The sequence below is a fragment of the Cherax quadricarinatus genome, chromosome 26 (assembly GCF_038502225.1).
Source record: "Cherax quadricarinatus isolate ZL_2023a chromosome 26, ASM3850222v1, whole genome shotgun sequence".
Taxonomy (NCBI): Eukaryota; Metazoa; Arthropoda; class Malacostraca; order Decapoda; family Parastacidae; genus Cherax; species Cherax quadricarinatus.
The window spans coordinates 17992099-18016373 of NC_091317.1; positions in this window are offsets into that span (position 1 = coordinate 17992099).

The following is a 24275-nucleotide window of genomic DNA, read 5'->3' on the forward strand; positions in this document are numbered from 1 at the left end:
CAGGAGTATAAATGCCAACCAGCACGGATTCACGGAAGGCAAATCCTGTGTCACAAACCTTCTGGAGTTTTACGATAAAATAACAGAAGTAAGACAAGAGAGAGAGGGGTGGGTTGATTGCATCTTCTTGGACTGCAAGAAGGCCTTTGACACAGTTCCTCACAAGAGATTAGTGCAGAAGCTAGAGCATCAGGCGCATATAACAGGAAGAGCACTGCAATGGATCAGAGAATACCTGACAGGGAGGCAACAACGAGTCATGGTACGTAATGATGTATCACAGTGGGCACCTGTGACGAGCGGGGTCCCACAGGGGTCGGTCCTAGGACCAGTGCTATTTTTGGTATATGTGAACGACATGACGGAAGGGTTAGACTCAGAAGTGTCCCTGTTTGCAGATGATGTGAAGTTAATGAGGAGAATTAAATCTGATGAGGACCAGGCAGGACTTCAAAGAGACCTGGACAGACTGGACACCTGGTCCAGCAAATGGCTTCTCGAATTTAATCCTGCCAAATGCAAAGTCATGAAGATAGGGGAAGGGCACAGAAGACCACAGACAGAGTATAGGCTAGGTGGCCAAAGACTGCAAACCTCACTCAAGGAGAAAGATCTTGGGGTGAGTATAACACCGAGCATGTCTCCGGAAGCACACATCAATCAGATAACTGCTGCAGCATATGGGCGCCTGGCAAACCTGAGAACAGCATTCCGACACCTTAGTAAGGAATCATTCAAGACACTGTACACCGTGTATGTCAGGCCCATACTGGAGTATGCAGCACCTGTTTGGAACCCGCACTTGATAAAGCACGTCAAGAAACTAGAGAAAGTACAAAGGTTTGCAACAAGGTTAGTCCCAGAGCTAAGGGGAATGTCCTATGAAGAAAGATTAAGGGAAATCGGCCTGACGACACTGGAGGACAGGAGGGTCAGGGGAGACATGATAACGACATATAAAATACTGCGTGGAATAGACAAGGTGGACAAGGACAGGATGTTCCAGGGAGGGGACACAGAAACAAGAGGCCACAATTGGAAGTTGAAGACACAAATGAGTCAGAGAGATAGTAGGAAGTATTTCTTCAGTCATAGAGTTGTAAGGCAGTGGAATAGCCTAGAAAGTGACGTAGTGGAGGCAGGAACCATACACAGTTTTAAGACGAGGTTTGATAAAGCTCATGGAGCGGGGAGAGAGAGGGTCTAGTAGCAACCGGTGAAGAGGCGGGGCCAGGAGCTAGGACTCGACCCCTGCAACCACAAATAGGTGAGTACAAATAGGTGAGTACATGCACACACACACGCACACACACACACATACACACACACGCACATGCGCACATGCACACACACACGCACGTACACACACGCGCACACACACACACACACACACACACACACACACACGCACACACACACACACACACACATACACTCACGCACACACACACACACACACACACACACACACACACACACACACACACACACACACACACACACACACACACACACACACACACACACACACACACACACACACACACACTCCCCCCCTCACCACCGACATCTCACTACTTCCCCTGATCCCTCCCCTCCCTCGATCACCCTCCCCTCCCCCGTTCACCCTAAACCCTCCCCACCCCTCCCCACTCCGCTCCCACATAGCCACAGTTCCTCCACTACTTCCCCCCCCCCAACACTCTGACATACACACTACTAACCTAACATACAGAACTACATAGGTTTCCCACTCTGAGGCAATCAGGATAAAACAAAAATGGGTTGCCAGGGAGCAACAAGAAAAACCAAGGGACAGGAGGAGGAAACTGCAAAGGAAGATTGGGCAGCAGAGCTCATAAAAAGGGATCATGAATGGGAAAAGAAACTAGAAGAACATAGCATGAGAATGGAAGAGAGGATAGATATGGAAAGCAGAAAGTGGGAGGTGCATGTCAAAGCAGCAGAAGCTAGGATACAGAGTTTAGAAGAGGAATTGAAAAATCTGAAACAGCCTAAAGAACTAAAGAACATTTTGGGATTGACAACAGAGACTGCTACCTCAGCCACAAATAAGGGGACAGTAGGGAAAGAAGGGGCACAACTGCATGGAGAAGCTCTATCAGAGGAGACTGTAGCAAATGAAAGAGCTAAGCTTTATGTGGAGGCCCTAACAGACAACAACAGAGCCCAAGGAAAGCCGAGAAGGGAAAATGACAGTCCACTGAGCCCAAGTACATTAGCCAGTGAAACTGATGAAAGGAAAGCTGCAGTGGGGGAAACCAAATTAAATGAGGGGATACACAGGGATATGCAGTGGGAGAATGAAAGGGTGAGGTCAGTCTTTGTGTATGGGCTCCAGGAAGTCGAAGGGGAAACATATGAAGCAAGAAAACAAGGGGAAAAAAAGCAATTGAAAGCATCATGAAAGCAATAGGAGAAGACGATATGACCCAGCTGGAAAATTTTCGGAGAATAGGGGGGTTTGTAAAAAAAAGAACCCGGCCAGTGAAAGTGACCTTCAAGGCAGAAGCGACTCGGACCAGGATCCTGCAGGAGAAAGCACGATTAAGGGACATGACGGCATATAGGAAGGTGTATCTCGACCGCTACAGAACACAAGAAGAAAGGCAGAAACTGAGAGAGATGGTACAAAGGCGAAAGGAGGAAAGAGAGGGGATGGAGAAGACAGACAGGAGATCCCAGACCCAGGAAGAAGATCAAATACAGCCTCCCTCACAACTTCCTATAGAAGCCTCCCAACCAGGTCAACCCCAGTGCAAACAAACACTCTAAATCAAAACACCCATGCCACATCCAATGCCCCCACCCACTACATTACAAACTCCACCCCCACAGCAACAACCCATAGTTCCTTACCAGGTCTCCCACTTCTCCAACCCCAATATACCTCCCAGACCACAGTCTTAGAAAAGAAGTTGAAGTTGTGGTATACAAATGCAGATGGAATAACAAACAAGTATGAGGAGTGGCACGAAAGAATCAAAGAGACATCCCCAGACATAATAGCACTCACAGAAACAAAACTCACCAGAATAATAACAGATTCAATCTTTCCAACCGGATATCAAATCCTCAGGAAAGACAGAGGGAGGAGAGGGGGAGGAGGAGTTGCACTGCTCATTAAAAACCAGTGGGGTTTTGAGAAAATGGAAGGAATGGATGGCACGGGCGAAAGGGACTACTTAGTAGGAACAATCCAGTCTGAGGGACATAAGGTGATAATTGCAGTAATGTACAACCCACCATAGAACTGCAGGAGGCCAAGAGAAGAATATGATGAGAGCAACAGAGCAATGATCGACACACTAGCCGAGGTGGCCAGGAGAGCACACATGGGGGGAGCAAAGTTACTAGTTATGGGTGATTTCAATCACAAGGAGATTGACTGGGAAAACCTGGAGCCCCACGGGGGTCCCGAAACATGGAGAGCCAAGATGATGGATGTGGTACTGGAAAACCTCATGCATCAACATGTTAGAGACACTACCAGAGAGAGAGGAGAGGATGAACCAGCAAGGTTGGACCTTGTATTCACCATGAGTAGTTCGGACATCGAGGGTATCATGCATGAAAGGCCCCTGGGAGCTAGTGATCATGTGGTTCTGTGCTTCGACTACATAGTTGAGCTCCAAGTGGGGAGAGTAACAGGAATAGGCTGGGAAAAACCAAACTACAAAAGGGGGAACTACTCAGGCATGAGGAACTTCCTTCAAGACATTCAGTGGGAGAGGGAACTGACAGGAAAACCAGTACAAGAAATGATGGACTATGTAGCAACAAAATGCAAGGAGGCAGAGGAGAGGTTTGTTCCCAAGGGAAACAGAAATAACGGGAAGAACATAACGAGTCCTTGGTTCACCCAAAGGTGTAGGGAGGCAAAAACTAGGTGTACTAGAGAATGGAAAAGGTACAGAAGACACAGAACTCAGGAAAATAAAGAAATCAGCCGAAGAGCCAGAAACGAATATGCACAGATAAGAAGGGAGGCTCAGAGACAATATGAAAATGACATAGCATCAAAAGTAAAGACTGACCCGAAGCTGTTGTACAGCCACATCAGGAGGAAAACAACAGTCAAGGACCAGGTAATCAGACTGAGGAAGGGTGATGGGGAATTCACAAGAAACGACCGAGAGGTTTGTAAGGAGCTCAACACAAGATTTAAAGAGGTATTTACAGTGGAAACCAGTAGGACTCCAAGAAATCAGAACAGGGGGGCACACCAGCAAGTGCTGGATGAGGTACATATAACCAAGGAGGAGGTGAAGAAGCTGCTATGCGAACTTGACACCTCAAAGGCGGTGGGACCAGACAACATCTCTCCATGGGTCCTTAAAGAGGGAGCAGAGATATTGTGTGAGCCATTAACAAAGATCTTCAACACATCATTTGAAACTGGGCAACTCCCTGAGGTATGGAAAATGGCAAATGTAGTCCCAATTTTTAAAAAGGGAGACAGACATGGGGCACTAAACTACAGACCTGTATCACTAACGTGTATAGTATGCAAGGTCATGGAGAAAATCATCAGGAGGAGAGTGGTGGGGCACCTGGAAAGAAACAAGTGTATAATTGACAACCAGCACGGTTTCAGGGAAGGAAAATCCTGTGTCACAAACCTACTAGAGTTTTATGACAAGGTGACAGAAGTAAGACAAGAGAGAGAGGGATGGATCGACTGCATATTTTTGGACTGCAAGAAGGCCTTCGACACAGTTCCTCACAAGAGGTTACTGCAAAAGCTAGAGGACCAGGCACACATAACAGGAAAGGCACTGCAATGGATCAGAGAATACCTGACAGGGAGGCAACAACGAGTCATGGTACGCGACGAGGTGTCAGAGTGGGCGCTTGTGACAAGCGGGGTTCCACAGGGATCAGTCCTAGGACCTGTGCTGTTCTTGGTATATGTGAACGACATAACGGAAGGGATAGACTCAGAAGTGTCCTTGTTTGCAGATGATGTGAAGTTAATGAGAAGAATCAAATCGGACGAGGATCAGGCAGGACTACAAAGAGACCTGGACAGGCTACAAGCCTGGTCCAGCAACTGGCTCCTTGAATTTAACCCTGCCAAATGCAAAGTCATGAAGATTGGGGAACGGCAAAGAAGACCGCAGACACAATATAGTTTAGATGGCCAAAGACTGCAAACCTCACTCAAGGAAAAAGATCTGGGGGTGAGTATAACACCGAGCATATCTCCTGAGGCGCACATCAATCAGATAACTGCTGCAGCATACGGGCGCCTGGCAAACCTACGGATAGCGTTCCGATACCTCAGTAAGGATTCGTTTAAGACTCTGTATACCATCTACGTCAGGCCCATACTGGAGTATGCAGCACCAGTTTGGAATCCACACCTAGTCAAGCACGTCAAGAAATTAGAGAAAGTGCAAAGGTTTGCAACAAGACTAGTCCCAGAGCTACGGGGATTGCCCTATGAAGAAAGGTTGAGGGAAATCGGCCTGACGACACTGGAGGACAGGAGGGTCAGGGGAGACATGATAACGACATATAAAATACTGCGCGGAATAGACGAGGTGGACAAAGACGGGATGTTCCAGAGATGGGACACAGACACAAGAGGTCACAATTGGAAGTTGAAGACTCAGATGAATCAAAGGGATGTTAGGAAGTATTTCTTCAGTCATAGAGTAGTCAGGCCTTGGAATAGCCTAGAAAGTGATGTAGTGGAGGCAGGAACCATACATAGTTTTAAGGCGAGGTATGATAGAGCTCATGGGGCAGGGAGAGAGAGGACCTAGTAGCAATCAGCGAAGAGGCGGGGCCAGGAGCTTTGAATCGACCCCTGCAACCACAAATAGGTGAGTACACACACACACACACACACACACACACACACACACAAGGTTAGTTCCAGAGCTAAGGGGAATGTCCTATGAAGAAAGATTAAGGGAAATCGGCCTGACGACACTGGAGGACAGGAGGGTCAGGGGAGACATGATAACGACATATAAAATACTGCGTGGAATAAGACAGGATGTTCCAGGGAGGGGACACAGAAACAAGAGGCCACAATTGGAAGTTGAAGACACAAATGAGTCAGAGAGATAGTAGGAAGTATTTCTTCAGTCATAGAGTTGTAAGGCAGTGGAATAGCCTAGAAAATGACGTAGTGGAGGCAGGAACCATACACAGTTTTAAGACAAGGTTTGATAAAGCTCATGGAGCGGGGAGAAAGAGGGCCTAGTAGCAACCGGTGAAGAGGCGGGGCCAGGAGCTAGGACTCGACCCCTGCAACCACAAATAGGTGAGTACAAATAGGTGAGTACACACACACACACACACACACACATGAAGTAAGTGAGGAACTCAACAAGAGATTTAAAGAAGTGTTCGCAGAGGAGACAGAAGGGGCTCCAGAAAGACGGAGAGGTGGGGCACACCACCAAGTGCTGGACACAGTACACACAACCGAGGAAGAAGTGAAGAGGCTTCTTAGTGAGATAGATACCTCAAAGGCAATGGGGCCGGATAACATCTCTCCATGGGTCCTGAGAGAGGGAGCAGAGGCACTATGTGTACCCCTAACAACAATATTCAATACATCTATCGAAACAGGGAGATTGCCTGAGGCATGGAAGACAGCAAATGTAGTCCCAATCTTTAAAAAAGGAGACAGACATGAAGCACTAAACTACAGACCAGTGTCACTAGCAATATATAGTATGCAAAGTCATGGAGAAGATTATCAGGAGAAGAGTGGTGGAACACCTAGAAAGGAATGATCTCATCAACAGCAGCCAACATGGTTTCAGGGAAGGGAAATCTTGTGTCGCAAACCTACTGGAGTTCTATGACATGGTGACAGCAGTAAGACAAGAGAGAGAGGGGTGGGTGGATTGCATTTTCTTGGACTGCAAGAAGGCGTTTGACACAGTTCCACACAAGAGATTAGTGCAAAAACTGGAGGACCAAGCAGGGATAACAGGGAAGGCACTACAATGGATCAGGGAATACTTGTCAGGAAGACAGCAGCGAGTCATGGTACGTGCCGAGGTGTCAGAGTGGGCACCTGTGACCAGTGGGGTCCCACAGGGGTCAGTCCTAGGACCAGTGCTGTTTCTGGTATTTGTGAACGACATGACGGAAGGAATAGAATCCGAAGTGTCCCTGTTTGCAGATGACATGAAGTTGATGAGAAGAATTCATTCGATCGAAGACCAGGCAGAACTACAAAGGGATCTGGACAGGCTGCAGACCTGGTCTAGCAATTGGTTACTGGAGTTCAACCCCACCAAGTGCAAAGTCATGAAGATTGGGGAAGGGCAAAGAAGACCGCAGACAGAGTGCAGTCTAGGGGGCCAGAGACTACAAACCTCACTCAAGGAAAAAGATCTTGGGGTGAGTATAACACCAGGCACATCTCCTGAAGCGCACATCAACCAAATAACTGCTGCAGGATATGGACGCCTAGGAAACCTCAGAACAGCATTCCGACATCTTAATAAGGAATCGTTCAGGACTCTGTACACCGTGTACGTTAGGCCCATATTGGAGTATGCGGCACCAGTTTGGAACCCACACCTAGCCAAGCACGTAAAGAAACTAGAGAAAGTGCAAAGGTTTGCAACAAGACTACGAGGAGAGGTTAAGGGAAATCAACCTGACGACACTGGAGGACAGGAGAGATAGGGGGGACATGTTAACGACATACAAAATACTGAGAGGAATTGACAAGGTGGACAAAGACAGGATGTTCCAGAGATGAGACACAGCAACAAGGGAAGTTGAAGACACAGATGAATCACAGGGATGTTAGGAAGTATTTCTTCAGTCACAGAGTCGTCAAGAAGTGGAATAGAGTAGCAAGTGATGTAGTGGAGGCAGGAACCATACATAGCTTTAAAACGAGGTATGACAAAGCTCAGGAAGCAGAGACAGAGAGGACTTAATAGCGATCAGTAAAGAGACGGGGCCAGGAGCTGAGTCTCGACCCCTGCAACCACAATTGAGTACAATTAGGTGAGTACACACACACGCACACACACACACACCACACACACACAACACACACACACACACACACACACACACACACACACACACACACACACAAATATATATATATTTTTTATATATATATATATATATATATATATATATATATATATATATATATATATATATATATATATATATATATATATAGTAGGTAGGTAGACAGCAACCACCCAGGGAGGTACTACCGTCCTGCCAAGTGAGTGTAAAATGGAAACCTGTAATTGTTTTACATGATGGTAGGATTGCTGGTGTCTTTTCTTTGTTTCATAAACATGCAAGATTTCAGGTATATCTTGCTACTTCTACTTACACTTAGGTCACACTACACATACATGTACAAACATATATATACACACCCCTCTGGGTTTTCTTTTATTTTCTTTCTAGTTCTTGTTCTTGTTTATTTCCTCTTATCTCCAAGGGGAAGTGGAATAGAATTCTTCCTCCGTAAGCCATGCGTGTTGTAAGAGGCGACTAAAATGCCGGGAGCAAGGGGCTAGTAACCTCTTCTCCTGTATATATTACTAAATGTAAAAGGAGAAACTTTCATTTTTCCTTTTGGGCTACACTGCTGCTAAGTACAGTGCTACACTGCTGCTAAGTACAGTGCTACACTGCTGGTAAGTACAGTGCCACACTACTGCTAAGTACAGTGCTACACTACTGCTAAGTACAGTGCTACACTACTGCTAAGTACAATGCTACACTACTGCTAAGTACAGTGCTACACTGCTGGTAAGTACAGTGCTACACTGCTGGTAAGTACAGTGCTACACTACTGCTAAGTACAGTGCTACACTACTGCTAAGTACAGTGCTACACTGCTGGTAAGTACAGTGCTACACTGCTAAGTACAGTGCTACACTACTGCTACAGTAAGTACAGCTACACTACTGCTAAGTACAGTGCTACACTACTGCTAAGTACAGTGCTACACTACTGCTAAGTACAGTGCTACACTACTGCTAAGTACAGTGCTACACTACTGCTAAGTACAATGCTACACTACTGCTAAGTACAGTGCTACACTGCTGGTAAGTACAGTGCTACACTGCTGGTAAGTACAGTGCTACACTACTGCTAAGTACAGTGCTACACTGCTGGTAAGTACAATGCTACACTACTGCTAAGTACAGTGCTACACTACTGCTAAGTACAGTGCTACACTGCTGGTATGTACAATGCTACACTACTGCTAAGTACAGTGCTACACTGCTGGTAAGTACAATGCTACACTACTGCTAAGTACAGTGCTACACTACTGCTAAGTACAGTGCTACACTGCTGGTAAGTACAGTGCTACACTGCTGGTAAGTACAGTGCTACACTACTGCTAAGTACAGTGCTACACTACTGCTAAGTACAGTGCTACACTACTGCTAAGTACAGTGCTACACTACTGCTAAGTACAGTGCTACACTGCTGGTAAGTACAGTGCTACACTGCTGGTAAGTACAGTGCTACACTACTGCTAAGTACAGTGCTACACTGCTGGTAAGTACAATGCTACACTACTGCTAAGTACAGTGCTACACTGCTGGTAAGTACAGTGCTACACTGCTGGTAAGTACAGTGCTACACTACTGCTAAGTACAGTGCTACACTGCTGGTAAGTACAATGCTACACTACTGCTAAGTACAGTGCTACACTGCTGGTAAGTACAGTGCTACACTGCTGGTAAGTACAGTGCTACACTACTGCTAAGTACAGTGCTACACTGCTGGTAAGTACAGTGCTACACTGCTGGTAAGTACAGTGCTACACTACTGCTAAGTACAGTGCTACACTACTGCTAAGTACAATGCTACACTACTGCTAAGTACAGTGCTACACTGCTGGTAAGTACAGTGCTACACTTCTGGTAAGTACAGTGCTACACTACTGCTAAGTACAGTGCTACACTACTGCTAAGTACAATGCTACACTACTGCTAAGTACAGTGCTACACTGCTGGTAAGTACAGTGCTACACTGCTGGTAAGTACAGTGCTACACTACTGCTAAGTACAGTGGTACACTGCTGGTAAGTACAATGCTACACTACTGCTAAGTACAGTGCTACACTGCTGGTAAGTACAGTGCTACACTGCTGGTAAGTACAGTGCTACACTACTGCTAAGTACAGTGCTACACTGCTGGTAAGTACAGTGCTACACTGCTGGTAAGTACAGTGCTACACTACTGCTAAGTACAGTGCTACACTGCTGGTAAGTACAATGCTACACTACTGCTAAGTACAGTGCTACACTGCTGGTAAGTACAGTGCTACACTGCTGGTAAGTACAGTGCTACACTACTGCTAAGTACAGTGCTACACTGCTGGTAAGTACAGTGCTACACTACTGCTAAGTACAGTGCTACACTGCTGGTAAGTACAGTGCTACACTACTGCTAAGTACAGTGCTACACTGCTGGTAAGTACAGTGCTACACTACTGCTAAGTACAGTGCTACACTGCTGGTAAGTACAGTGCTACACTGCTGGTAAGTACAGTGCTACACTACTGGTAAGTACAGTGCTACACTACTGGTAAGTACAGTGCTACACTGCTGGTAAGTACAGTGCTACACTACTGGTAAGTACAGTGCTACACTGCTGGTAAGTACAGTGCTACACTGCTGGTAAGTACAGTGCTACACTACTGCTAAGTACAGTGCTACACTACTGCTAAGTACAGTGCTACACTACTGGTAAGTACAGTGCTACACTGCTGGTAAGTACAGTGCTACACTACTGGTAAGTACAGTGCTACACTGCTGGTAAGTACAGTGCTACACTGCTGGTAAGTACAGTGCTACACTACTGGTAAGTACAGTGCTACACTACTGGTAAGTATAGTGCTACACTGCTGGTAAGTACAGTGCTACACTACTGGTAAGTACAGTGCTACACTACTGGTAAGTACAGTGCTACACTGCTGGTAAGTACAGTGCTACACTACTGCTAAGTACAGTGCTACACTGCTGGTAAGTACAGTGCTACACTACTGCTAAGTACAGTGCTACACTGCTGGTAAGTACAGTGCTACACTACTGCTAAGTACAGTGCTACACTGCTGGTAAGTACAGTGCTACACTACTGCTAAGTACAGTGCTACACTGCTGGTAAGTACAGTGCTACACTACTGCTAAGTACAGTGCTACACTGCTGGTAAGTACAATGCTACACTACTGCTAAGTACAGTGCTACACTGCTGGTAAGTACAGTGCTACACTGCTGGTAAGTACAGTGCTACACTGCTGGTAAGTACAGTGCTACACTACTGCTAAGTACAGTGCTACACTGCTGGTAAGTACAGTGCTACACTGCTGGTAAGTACAGTGCCACACTACTGCTAAGTACAGTGCTACACTGCTGGTAAGTACAGTGCTACACTACTGGTAAGTACAGTGCTACACTACTGGTAAGTACAGTGCTACACTGCTGGTAAGTACAATGCTACACTACTGGTAAGTACAGTGCTACACTGCTGGTAAGTACAGTGCTACACTGCTGGTAAGTACAGTGCTACACTACTGCTAAGTACAGTGCTACACTACTGGTAAGTACAGTGCTACACTACTGGTAAGTACAGTGCTACACTGCTGGTAAGTACAGTGCTACACTACTGGTAAGTACAGTGCTACACTGCTGGTAAGTACAGTGCTACACTGCTGGTAAGTACAGTGCTACACTACTGGTAAGTACAGTGCTACACTACTGGTAAGTACAGTGCTACACTGCTGGTAAGTACAGTGCTACACTACTGGTAAGTACAGTGCTACACTTCTGGTAAGTACAGTGCTACACTGCTGGTAAGTACAGTGCTACACTACTGCTAAGTACAGTGCTACACTGCTGGTAAGTACAGTGCTACACTACTGCTAAGTACAGTGCTACACTGCTGGTAAGTACAGTGCTACACTACTGCTAAGTACAGTGCTACACTGCTGATAAGTACAGTGCTACACTACTGCTAAGTACAGTGCTACACTGCTGGTAAGTACAGTGCTACACTACTGCTAAGTACAGTGCTACACTGCTGGTAAGTACAGTGCTACACTACTGCTAAGTACAGTGCTACACTGCTGGTAAGTACAGTGCTACCCTACTACTATGTACACTGCCACACTGCTGCTAAGTACAGTGTTACACTGCTAAGTACAGTGTTACACTGCTGCTAAGTACAGTGGTACACTACTGCTAAGTACAGTGCTACGCTACTACTAAGTACAGTGTTACACTGCTAAGTACAGTGTTACACTGCCGCTAAGTACAGTGCTAGACTGCTGCTAAGTACACTGGTACACTGCTGCTAAGTAAACTGCTACACTGCTGCTAAGTACACTGCTACACTGCTGCTAAGTACAGTGCTACACTGCTGCTAAGTACAGTGCTACACTACTGCTAAGTACAGTGCAACACTGCTGCTAAGTACAGTGCTACACTACTGCTAAGTAAAGTGCTACACTACTGCTAAGTACAGTGTTGCACTACTGATAAGTGCAGTGCTACACTGCTGCTAAGTACACTGCTACACTACTTCTAAGTACAGTGCTACACTACTGCTAAGTACAGTGCTACACTACTACTAAGTACAGTGCTACACTACTGCTAAGTACACTGCTACACTGCTGGTAAGTACACTGCTACACTACTGCTTAATAGACTGCTACACTGCTGCTAAGTACAGTGCTACACTACTGCTAAGTACAGTGCTACACTACTACTAATTACAGTGCTACACTGCTGCTAAGTACAATGCTACACTACTGCTAAGTACAGGGCTACACTACTACTAAGTGCAGTGCTACACTACTGCTAAGTACAGTGCTACACTACTGCTAAGTACAGTGCTACACTACTGCTAAGTACAGTGCTACACTACTGCTAAGTACAGTGCTACACTACTGCTAAGTACACTGCTACACTGCTGCTAAGTACAGTGCTACACTGCTGCTAAGTACACTGCTACACTGCTGCTAAGTACACTGCTACACTGCTGTTAAGTACACTGCTACACTGCTACTAAGTACAGTGCTAGGCTACTACTAAGTACAGTGCTACACTACTGCTAAGTACAGTGCTACACTGCTGCTAAGTACAGTGCTACACTGCTGCTAAGTACAGTGCTACACTACTACTAAGTACAGTGCTACACTACTACTTAGTACAGTGCTACACTGCTGCTAAGTACAGTGCTACACTGCTGCTAAGTACAGTGCTACACTGCTGCTAAGTACAGTGCTACACTACTGCTAAGTACAGTGCTACGCTACTACTAAGTACAGTGCTACACTGCTGCTAAGTACAGTGCTATACTGCTGCTAAGTACAGTGCTACACTGCTGCTAAGTACAGTGCTACACTACTACTAAGTACAGTGCTACACTACTGCTAAGTACAGTGCTACGCTGCTGCTAAGTACAGTGCTACACTACTGCTAAGTGCAGTGCTACACTACTACTAAGTACAGTGCTACACTACTGCTAAGTACAGTGCTACACTGCTGCTAAGTACAGTGCTACACTACTGCTAAGTGCAGTGCTACACTACTACTAAGTACAGTGCTACACTACTGCTAAGTACAGTGCTACACTACTGCTAAGTACAGTGCTACACTACTGCTAAGTACACTGCTACACTGCTGCTAAGTACACTGCTACACTGCTGCTAAGTACAGTGCTACACTGCTGCTAAGCACACTGCTACACTGCTGCTAAGTACACTGCTACACTGCTGTTAAGTACACTGCTACACTGCTACTAAGTACAGTGCTAGGCTACTACTAAGTACAGTGCTACACTACTGCTAAGTACAGTGCTACACTGCTGCTAAGTACAGTGCTACACTGCTGCTAAGTACAGTGCTACACTACTGCTAAGTACAGTGCTACACTACTGCTAAGTACAGTGCTACACTGCTGCTAAGTACAGTGCTACACTGCTGCTAAGTACAGTGCTACACTGCTGCTAAGTACAGTGCTACACTACTGCTAAGTACAGTGCTACACTACTACTACGTACAGTGCTACACTGCTGCTACGTACAGTGCTATACTGCTGCTAAGTACAGTGCTACACTACTGCTAAGTACAGTGCTACACTACTACTAAGTACAGTGCTACACTACTGCTAAGTACAGTGCTACACTGCTGCTAAGTACAGTGCTACACTACTGCTAAGTGCAGTGCTACACTACTACTAAGTACAGTGCTACACTACTGCTAAGTACAGTGCTACACTACTAAGTACAGTGCTACACTACTGCTAAGTACAGTGCTACACTGCTGCTAAGTACAGTGATACACTACTGCTAAGTGCAGTGCTACACTACTACTAAGTACAGTGCTACACTACTGCTAAGTACAGTGCTACACTGCTAAGTACAGTGCTACACTACTGCTAAGTACAGTGCTACACTGCTGCTAAGTACAATGCTACACTACTGCTAAGTACAGGGCTACACTACTACTAAGTGCAGTGCTACACTACTGCTAAGTACAGTGCTACACTACTGCTAAGTACAGTGCTACACTACTGCTAAGTACAGTGCTACACTACTGCTAAGTACAGTGCTACACTACTGCTAAGTACACTGCTACACTGCTGCTAAGTATACTGCTACACTGCTGCTAAGTAAAGTGCTACACTACTGCTAAGTACAGTGTTGCACTACTGATAAGTGCAGTGCTACACTGCTGCTAAGTACACTGCTACACTACTGCTAAGTACAGTGCTACACTACTGCTAAGTACAGTGCTACACTACTACTAAGTACAGTGCTACACTACTGCTAAGTACACTGCTACACTGCTGCTAAGTACTCTGCTAAACTACTGCTTAATAGAGTGCTACACTGCTGCTAAGTACAGTGCTACACTACTGCTAAGTACAGTGCTACACTACTACTAATTACAGTGCTACACTGCTGCTAAGTACAATGCTACACTACTGCTAAGTACAGTGCTACACTACTGCTAAGTACAGTGCTACGCTGCTGCTAAGTACAGTGCTACACTACTGCTAAGTGCAGTGCTGCACTACTACTAAGTACAGTGCTACACTACTGCTAAGTACAGTGCTACACTGCTGCTAAGTACAGTGCTACACTACTGCTAAGTGCAGTGCTACACTACTACTAAGTACAGTGCTACACTACTGCTAAGTACAGTGCTACACTACTGCTAATACAGTGCTACACTACTGCTAAGTACACTGCTACACTGCTGCTAAGTACACTGCTACACTGCTGCTAAGTACACTACTACTAAGTACAGTGCTACACTACTGCTAAGTACAGTGCTACACTGCTGCTAAGTACAGTGCTACACTACTGCTAAGTGCAGTGCTACACTACTACTAAGTACAGTGCTACACTACTGCTAAGTACAGTGCTACACTACTGCTAAGTACAGTGCTACACTACTGCTAAGTACACTGCTACACTGCTGCTAAGTACACTGCTACACTGCTGCTAAGTACAGTGCTACACTGCTGCTAAGCACACTGCTACACTGCTGCTAAGTACACTGCTACACTGCTGTTAAGTACACTGCTACACTGCTACTAAGTACAGTGCTAGGCTACTACTAAGTACAGTGCTACACTACTGCTACGTACAGTGCTACACTGCTGCTACGTACAGTGCTATACTGCTGCTAAGTACAGTGCTACACTGCTGCTAAGTACAGTGCTACACTACTACTAAGTACAGTGCTACACTACTGCTAAGTACAGTGCTACACTGCTGCTAAGTACAGTGCTACACTACTGCTAAGTGCAGTGCTACACTACTACTAAGTACAGTGCTACACGACTGATAAGTACAGTGCTACACTACTAAGTACAGTGCTACACTACTGCTAAGTACAGTGCTACACTGCTGCTAAGTACAGTGATACACTACTGCTAAGTGCAGTGATACACTACTACTAAGTACAGTGCTACACTACTGCTAAGTACAGTGCTACACTGCTAAGTACAGTGCTACACTACTGCTAAGTACAGTGCTACACTGCTGCTAAGTACAGTGCTACACTACTGCTAAGTACAGTGCTACACTACTGCTAAGTACAGTGCTACACTACTACTAGTACAGTGCTACACTACTGCTAAGCACAGTGCTACACTGCTGCTAAGTACAGTGCTACACTACTGCTAAGTACAGAGCTACACTACTGCTAAGTACAGTGCTACACTACTACTAAGTACAGTGCTACACTACTGATAAGTACAGTGCTACACTGCTGCTAAGTACAGTGCTACACTACTACTAAGTACAGTGCTACACTATTACTAAGTACAGTGCTACACTGCTGCTAAGTACAGTGATACACTACTGCTAAGTACAGTGCTACACTACTGCTAAGTACAGTGCTACACTACTACTAAGTGCAGTGCTACACTACTGCTAAGTACAGTGCTACACTGCTGCTAAGTACAGTGATACACTACTGCTAAGTACAGTGCTACACTACTACTAAGTACAATGCTACACTACTGCTAAGTACAGTGCTACACTACTGCTAAGTACAGTGCTACACTACTGCTAAGTACAGTGCTACACTACTACTAAGTACAGTGCTACACTACTGCTAAGTACAGTGCTACACTACTACTAAGTACAGTGCTACACTACTGCTAAGTACAGTGCTACACTGCTGCTAAGTACAGTGCTACACTACTGCTAAGTACAGTGCTACACTACTACTAAGTACAGTGCTACACTACTACTAAGTACAGTGCTACACTACTGCTAAGTACAGTGCTACACTACTACTAAGTAGAGTGCTACACTACTGCTAAGCACAGTGCTACACTACTATTAAGTACAGTGCTACACTACTACTAAGTACAGTGCTACACTGCTGCTAAGTACAGTGCTACACTACTGCTAAGTACAGTGCTACACTACTACTAAATACAGTGCTACACTACTACTAAGTACACTGCTACACTGCTGCTAAGTACACTGCTACACTGCTGCTAAGTACAGTGCTACACTGCTGCTAAGTACACTGCTACACTGCTGCTAAGTACAGTGCTACACTGCTGCTAAGTACACTGCTACACTGCTGCTAAGTACAGTGCTACACTGCTACTAAGTACACTGCTACACTGCTACTAAGTACACTGCTACACTGCTGCTAAGTACACTGCTACACTACTACTAAGTACACTGCTACACTGCTGCTAAGTACACTGCTACACTACTACTAAGTACACTGCTACACTGCTGCTAAGTACACTGCTACACTACTACTAAGTACACTGCTACACTACTACTAAGTACACTGCTACACTACTACTAAGTACACTGCTACACTACTACTAAGTACACTGCTACACTACTACTAAGTACACTGCTACACTACTACTAAGTACACTGCTACACTACTACTAAGTACACTGCTACACTACTACAAAGTACACTGCTACACTACTACTAAGTACACTGCTACACTGCTGCTAAGTACACTGCTACACTACTACTAAGTACACTGCTACACTGCTGCTAAGTACACTGCTACACTACTACTAAGTACACTGCTACACTACTACTAAGTACATTGCTACACTACTACTAAGTACACTGCTACACTACTACTAAGTACACTGCTACACTACTACTAAGTACACTGCTACACTGCTGCTAAGTACACTGCTACACTACTACTAAGTACACTGCTACACTACTACTAAGTACACTGCTACACTACTGCTAAGTACAGTGCTACACTACTACTAAGTACACTGCTACACTACTACTAAGTACACTGCTACACTGCTGCTAAGTACGCTGCTACACTACTACTAAGTACACTGCTACACTACTACTAAGTACACTGCTACACTACTACTAAGTACACTGCTACACTACTACTAAGTACACTGCTACACTACTACTAAGTACACTGCTACACTACTACTAAGTACACTGCTACACTACTACTAAGTACACTGCTACACTACTACTAAGTACACTGCTACACTACTACTAAGTACACTGCTACACTACTACTAAGTACACTGCTACACTGCTGCTAAGTACACTGCTACACTACTACTAAGTACACTGCTACACTGCTGCTAAGTACACTGCTACACTACTACTAAGTACACTGCTACACTACTACTAAGTACACTGCTACACTGCTGCTAAGTACACTGCTACACTACTACTAAGTACACTGCTACACTGCTGCTAAGTACACTGCTACACTACTACTAAGTACACTGCTACACTGCTGCTAAGTACACTGCTACACTACTACTAAGTACACTGCTACACTACTACTAAGTACACTGCTACACTACTACTAAGTACACTGCTACACTACTACTAAGTACACTGCTACACTACTACTAAGTACACTGCTACACTACTACTAAGTACACTGCTACACTACTACTAAGTACACTGCTACACTACTACTAAGTACACTGCTACACTACTACTAAGTACACTGCTACACTACTACTAAATACACTGCTACACTACTACTAAGTACACTGCTACACTACTACTAAGTACACTGCTACACTACTACTAAGTACACTGCTACACTACTACTAAGTACACTGCTACACTACTACTAAGTACACTGCTACACTACTACTAAGTACACTGCTACACTACTACTAAGTACACTGCCACACTACTACTAAGTACACTGCTACACTACTACTAAGTACACTGCTACACTACTACTAAGTACACTGCTACACTACTACTACGTACACTTCCACACTACTACTAAGTACACTGCTACACTACTACTAAGTACACTGCTACACTACTACTAAGTACACTGCTACACTACTACTAAGTACACTGCTACACTACTACTAAGTACACTGCTACACTACTACTAAGTACACTGCTACACTACTACTAAGTACACTGCTACACTACTACTAAGTACACTGCTACACTACTACTAAGTACACTGCTACACTACTACTAAGTACACTGCTACACTACTACTAAGTACACTGCTACACTACTAAGTACACTGCTACACTACTACTAAGTACACTGCTACACTACTACTAAGTACACTGCTACACTACTACTAAGTACACTGCTACACAACTACTAAATACACTGCTACACTACTACTAAGTACACTGCTACACTACTACTAAGTACACTGCTTCACTACTACTAAGTACACTGCTACACTACTACTAAGTACACTGCTACACTACTACTAAGTACACTGCTACACTACTACTAAGTACACTGCTACACTACTACTAAGTACACTGCTACACTACTACTAAGTACACTGCTACACTACTACTAAGTACACTGCTACACTACTACTAAGTACACTGCTACACTACTACTAAGTACACTGCTACACTACTACTAAGTACACTGCTACACTACTACTAAGTACACTGCTACACTACTACTAAGTACACTGCTACACTACTACTAAGTACACTGCTACACTACTACTAAGTACACTGCTACACTACTACTAAGTACACTGCTACACTACTACTAAGTACACTGCTACACTACTACTAAGTACACTGCCACACTACTACTAAGTACACTGCTACACTACTACTAAGTACACTGCTACACTACTACTAAGTACACTGCTACACTACTACTAAGTACACTGCCACACTACTACTAAGTACACTGCTACACTACTACTAAGTACACTGCTACACTACTACTAAGTACACTGCTACACTACTACTAAGTACACTGCTACACTACTACTAAGTACACTGCTACACTACTACTAAGTACACTGCTACACTACTACTAAGTACACTGCTACACTACTACTAAGTACACTGCTACACTACTACTAAGTACACTGCTACACTACTACTAAGTACACTGCTACACTACTACTAAGTACACTGCTACACTACTACTAAGTACACTGCTACACTACTACTAAGTACACTGCTACACTACTACTAAGTACACTGCTACACTACTACTAAGTACACTGCTACACTACTACTAAGTACACTGCTACACTACTACTAAATACACTGCTACACTACTACTAAGTACACTGCTACACTACTACTAAGTACACTGCTACACTACTACTAAGTACACTGCTACACTACTACTAAGTACACTGCTACACTACTACTAAGTACACTGCTACACTACTACTAAGTACACTGCTACACTACTACTAAGTACACTGCTACACTACTACTAAGTACACTGCTACACTACTACTAAGTACACTGCTACACTACTACTAAGTACACTGCTACACTACTACTAAGTACACTGCTACACTACTACTAAGTACACTGCTACACTACTACTAAGTACACTGCTACACTACTACTAAATACACTGCTACACTACTACTAAGTACACTGCTACACTACTACTAAGTACACTGCTACACTACTACTAAGTACACTGCTAAACTACTACTAAGTACACTGCTACACTACTACTAAGTACACTGCTACACTACTAAGTACACTGCTACACTACTACTAAGTACACTGCTACACTACTACTAAGTACACTGCTACACTACTACTAAGTACACTGCTACACTACTACTAAGTACACTGCTACACTACTACTAAGTACACTGCTACACTACTACTAAGTACACTGCTACACTACTACTAAGTACACTGCTACACTACTACTAAGTACACTGCTACACTACTACTAAGTACACTGCTACACTACTACTAAGTACACTGCTACACTACTACTAAATACACTGCTACGCTACTACTAAGTACACTGCTACACTACTACTAAGTACACTGCTACACTACTACTAAGTACACTGCTACGCTACTACTAAGTACACTGCTACACTACTACTAAGTACACTGCTACACTACTACTAAATACACTGCTACACTACTACTAAGTACACTGCTACACTACTACTAAGTACACTGCTACACTACTACTAAGTACACTGCTACACTACTACTAAGTACACTGCTACACTACTACTAAGTACACTGCTACACTACTACTAAGTACACTGCTACACTACTACTAAGTACACTGCTACACTACTACTAAGTACACTGCCACACACGCACTAAGGTTTTTATAAAATAATATAATGGTACAAACACAGTATTGTTTACACTCCTAACCCACACAAATGTAAACATTCCACTTTCACCTTGTTTTAGACAATATTAATACCTCGTTCACTTAAACATGTATAATAAAAAAAAGGCACAATACCGTGACTGGAACGATACACAGATAACCCGCACATAGATGACAGGAGCTTACGACGACGTTTCGGTCCGACTTGGACCATTTACAAAGCCACAATAACGAAAAGGAGAGCGGGAAGGATTCATATAGGCAGGTACTAGTAGTAGTAGTAGTTGTTGTAGTAGTAGTAGTAGTAGTTGTAGTAGTATTAGTGGTGGTGGAAGGAAGTAGTAGTGGGGAGGTAGTAAGAGGAGGAGGAGGAGCCAGTCAAATACTAAGAAAGAGGAGCACTGCAAGAGAGCTGGTGCCCACAGAGGGTAAGAGCAAGAACACCGAGGGAAGAGGGAATAAATAAATAAATAAATAAAGAAGGAACAAATACACAGTTCAGAAGAAAGACAATCTAAAGGAGAAAAAGGAAAGAGGAAAGGGGAAGAGGGAGAAGAAGGAAAAGGAAGAATCAGGTTAGGTCACGGTGTTCTGAAGTTTGGAGCATTTTACAATGTAGTGGGAGAGGAAGGCATCAACAGAGACGAAGCCAGAACTAAAATTTATACAAGGAAAGTTGTGTATTAGGGCGGATTCAACCAGACGGGGACTGTTAAAGTTGGAAGTAGGGAAGACAGTTTTAGCAGAAGACCAGTCAATAGGATGGCTGTGATCTCTGACGTGACAGAAGAGTGCATTGTTAGTGTCGGCAACCCTAACACTATTTTTGTGCTCCCTAAGTGCTCCTGGTGTCTACTCTATTTCTTGTTCCTTCTGTGCTCTTCAACACTTTGGAGAAACTGGTCATCTCTTTCTGACAGACTTAGGGCGCACAAAAATAGTGTTAGGCTTGCCGACACTAACAATACTCTTTTCTGTCATGTCAGAGATCATAGCCATACTATTGACTGGTCTTCTGCTAAAACTTTCTTCCAGGCAACTTCTAACACTATACATTCAAGCAATACCTAACCATACTACGAACGGGGATAGAACCCGCGATCAGAGTCTCAAAACTCCAGACCGTCGCGTTAGCCACTGGGCCAGCTAGCCACAATAAGATTCATCCAACTTGACGGCTTTGAGGGGACTTGAGCTAGAGTTTGTCACGGCCACGCTAGCTGGAGATTCGTCTGTAAAAACTTGCATTTGTGGTCACAGTGGTGCCTATGCTAACCTTCCTATGGTGTAGAAATATACCTAGTTGGACGAATCTTATTGTGGCTAGCTGGTCCAGTGGCTAACGCGACGGTCTGGAGTTTTGAGACTTTCTGATCGCGGGTTCTATCCCCGTCCGTGGTATGGTTTGTTTGCAATCGTGTCATTACGGTTTCGTGAGTCATGTTGAAAGCAATACCTAAACATACCACTACTTGAAAATACTTAAGAATACCTCACAATTATGACAATGGTACATTGTTCATTTAAAATTATACACAAAACACATATACATATATAGGTAGACACGTATGGCTACATGGAACAAAAATCTCTACTAGTACGACTCCAGTCCATTCGTAATGGCGCTATTCCTCCCAAACAACACAGTCCACTCCCTAACCTTCATATATCCTATGATACAAAATCAATGGTGTTGATATTGCTTAAATAAGCTGACACGATACAGCGCACACTTCGACACCCCCCATCTACACACAACAGATAAGTGTCCCGTCACCAAACTTAACAACCAAAACAGTAATTAACGTTAATTAACGTATCATAATACGTTTGTAACTTAAATAATAAACACAAACATTGTAGCATATTAACACCCTAAAAAGCGCTACATACATGAGTATACCAATAAAACAAGTTTATACATTGTTTGCCTAAACACATACACCTCTGCAGGACAGATTATTCACACCTGCCAGTGATTAACTTTATCCTCAATAACTTTACCACTATAAGTACAGGTCCCATAACAATATTTCCTAAAGTTTATGTTATGAACAGTTCAAGTTTTACGTTAAAAAAACTGTATACACAAAATACATGGTTCGCCACACCTTAACCTTCAAAATATAATCGACAGTCACATACATCCCAAAAGATCAATTATATGCCTCCTACTGACCTAAACAATATATATAGAAGTAAAAGAATGAGAACCAAGATGAAGGTCATGCCCTTACTATATCACTGTTACATATATATTTCTTCACATATGCACATTCCGTATACTTGTCACTATAGTAACCCATGAATACATTCAACACACATATATACACAAACGCTTATACAAATACACACTACCACCCAGTTTAAACAGAACCTCACGAAGGCCACATGTTCTGCAAACCAACTTTCAGCATTACAGTGTGATACATCTGGACCTGGAGAGAGTTCCGGGGGTTAACGCCCCCGCACACATTCCACATACATGCTGACCCTCCCCCCTGAAACTCCAATGCCTCGGGACCCCCACCAAAACCCCGTTACCCCATTCTCCCCACCCCAACAGGAGCCCAGTACTCCCCAGGGGACGGGCTCCACCACGGTCATAATACTTTTTTTTTTTTATTTTTTTTTATTTAAAACATGACATTACAAAAATATAATATGTAAAACTCATTTAAGTCTATAAATTAACACAATCCTCCCTACACTTACAACTCCGTGTGGGTACACCCCCCCCCTCCCTGCTCCCTCATCCTATCACTTAACCCAAACCTGTTGGAGCTTCCCAACAGAATTACATGATATGAACAACACTTTTATATACACATCCCTCGAAATGGTACTTAATAATCGACTACAGACCATGCAATGCATTGCACTGAACATATTATACAGACATATTACCCCCCCCCCGTGGTTATCCAACCACCCCACTATTTACAACCTAACACACTATAAACAATGAATGTTGCCTAATCTAAAGTCACACAGCAATGATCAAAACATTAATTTATGTAATTGTCCTAATGGTTCAGTTACATAACAATATGTATTACACAACAATGGTGATATAGAAAAGTCACAAAGACATACAAAATTACTACAAAACCATAAGAATAAACTTAGTCTCAAAATCCAACACATGTAAGCC